The sequence below is a fragment of the Leguminivora glycinivorella genome, chromosome 12, assembly GCF_023078275.1.
Source record: "Leguminivora glycinivorella isolate SPB_JAAS2020 chromosome 12, LegGlyc_1.1, whole genome shotgun sequence".
Lineage (NCBI taxonomy): Eukaryota > Metazoa > Arthropoda > Insecta > Lepidoptera > Tortricidae > Leguminivora > Leguminivora glycinivorella.
In genome coordinates this window covers 2353311-2356247 of record NC_062982.1, presented here as the reverse complement: position 1 = coordinate 2356247, position 2937 = coordinate 2353311, and positions in this window count along the sequence as shown.

Here is a 2937-nt window from a genome sequence, read left to right as displayed (position 1 = left end):
AACCCCCGACCGCGACATAGTGGACCGATTTTCATGAAACATGGCTAAGAACACCGACTAATTGAGAATTCAAACAAAAAAAAACAAAATCTAAATCAGTTAATCCGTTCAGGAGCTACGATGCCACAGACAGACACACACACAGACAGACAGACAAACAGACAGACAGACAGACAGACAGACACGTCAAACTTATAACACCCCGTCGTTTTTGCGTCGGGGGTTAAAAACTACACTGATGATGCCTACAATTTTTTTTTTTTTTTTTTTTTTTTTTTTTTTCAAAATGTGTCAATTATGATATCATGATATTAAAATAAAGAATCATGTCATTTGTTCTTATAAAAAATAAAAACACGCAAAAATATTTGGGGAAATTATGACTTTGGCCACTTCCAGACTGCGAAACAGCGCCATCTAGTTTAAAGCCCAAAAGGCCCATATATTTCAGTGGTATGCTTTTTTGTATGGGCTTTGTCAGTCCCTGTATTATATCGTCCTTGCAAGTACTATTATATCGTTCTTGATAAGTGATGATATCCTGTTATCCCTCATACATTTAACTAAGCTCTAAAGGTACTTACGCAAATTGTTTCATTATAGGTACATAAAGCGCTTTGCGCTGGTGGCCTAGCGGTAAGAGCGTGCGATTTTCGATCCGGAGGTCGCGGGTTCGAACCCCGGCTCTTGCCAATGAGTTTTTCGGAACTCATGTGGGAAATGTCATTTGATATTTGCCAGTCGCTTTTCGGTGAAGGAAAACATCGTGAGGAAACCGGACTAATCCCAATAAGGCCTAGTTACCCTTCGGGTTGGAAGGTCAGATGGCAGTCGCTTTCGTAAAACTAGTGCCTACGCCAAATCTTGGAATTAGTTGTCACAGCAGACCCCAGGCTCCCATGAGCCGTGGCAAATGCCGGGATAACGCAAGGAGAATGATGATAGGTACATAAAGTCAACCTGCAAAGTATAGCCTAAAATGCTCATTTTAATTAACACTTCCAATGCTGAATATCAAGCTAGAGTAGTAAATACTTCGCAGTGAGGGTTAGCGCGAGACGTGACCGAAAAGGTGAGCTGAATAGTGCATGTTCAAATTATAAGACTACTTACTAGCTTTTGCCCGCGGCTTCGCTCGCGTTAGAAAAAGACAAAAAGTAGCCTATGTCGCTCTCCATCCCTTCAAGTATCTCCACTTAAAAAAATCACGTCAATTCGTCGCTCCGTTTTGCCGTGAAAGACGGATAAACAAACAGACACACACACTTTCCCATTTATATAGGTAATTAGTAATGAGTAATATTAGTAATTAGTAATAGCAATTAGTAATTGGTAATTAGTAATAGTAATTAGTAATTAGTAATTGGTAATTAGTAATAGTAATTAGTATTAGTATTAGTATGGATTTACCTGGGTTTACCTGCGCCAATGACCTTCAATATCAGATCGGATCGAATCCATTGATATTATATTAACAGCATCGGCTTTAAGAACAGTAGTATCTCATAATTACTTCACAGCTCATTGTTTCTGCGATATTTAGTATCAATGTTGAACAATTTTAGGACAAAAACTGTTTTTTTTGTCATAACTTTTGTTTCAATTAGTTTCAATTAGTTTAAATGCGGTTTATTATAATGTTCTAAAAATATAAACATAATGTTTCTGGTGAAGATATTAAAACGTAAGACGCAGTTCTGTTAATTCCTAAATAGTAAAATAGCTATTCACTTAGAAGTGTATACATTAATATTTTTACATCATGCGCTAATAATTGAACTGCAGGATCAAAAGTTCTTTTTCACATTATCCGATCCGATATCGGATGTCTGACCGATATCCCATAGATTTACGCCGCCATCTTTTATTTTTTCCTTTGAAATCCTTCCTACTACCAATATCGGATCGGATAATGTGAAAATACTTGATCTAAATCGGTTCATCTGTTCAGGAGCTATTACGATGCCACAGACAGACATCCACACAGATAGACACGTCAAACTTATAACACCCCGCCGCTTTTCCCTTGTTTCTCGTAGATAACCAAGTTTGATAATTGGTTTTGTATGAGGAAAAATAATTCTTCTTAGCTAACTGGGTTATGAAATAGGATTTTTTTTCCTCGTAGAAAACAAATATTTTTTGCAGTTTTCATAACCGAGTAAGCTAAGAAAAAAAAATCTTCGTAGAAAACTGCATACAATAATGGTTTTCTTTGAGAAAAAAAAATCAGGAAGAAGAAAAGTTCTTCATAGAAAACTGCATACAAATAATGGTTTTCTATGAGGAGAAAAATCCCATTTCATAACCGGGTAAGCAAAGAAGTATAGCAATGAAAAAAATAAACGAAGAAAAAAATCATAACCCAGTTAGTAAGAAGAATTATTTTTCCTCTACAAAACCAGTTATCAAACTTGGTTATAATGGTTTTCTGGCGCACGAAGGAAAGAAAAACTGTCATAACAGATATTTGTTCCAGTTAGCTATGTAATAAGTATTTATATATTAAATATATTTTCTCGTACAAAACCAGTTATCAAACTTGATTATCTACGAGGAACAAGGGTCGCTTTTGGATCGGGGGTTAAAAGTCAGCCATGTGTCTCCATCTTACCCAAAAGTCAACCCACTAGTAGTCAAATACAAACAAGACCCTAATCCTGAAAACCAATGTCACGTCCTGAAAGTTGCGCATAGTTTTATAATTCTGTCTCCTCTCTCCTTAAGGTGCCGCTTATAGTCAGACAGCAATATGACTGAAGCACGACGTTACTGTCAATAGTTTTGTAACCAGCATGTGTAACCGAATACATAAACGCTCACGAAACGAAACGCTCGTAGATATCTAACTCTATCGCTCTTGCGTATTGGCGCGGTAGAGCCAGACTACCTTTCGTGGCGTTTCGTTTTTGTTTCGCGTCGTAGAAATGCCATTCG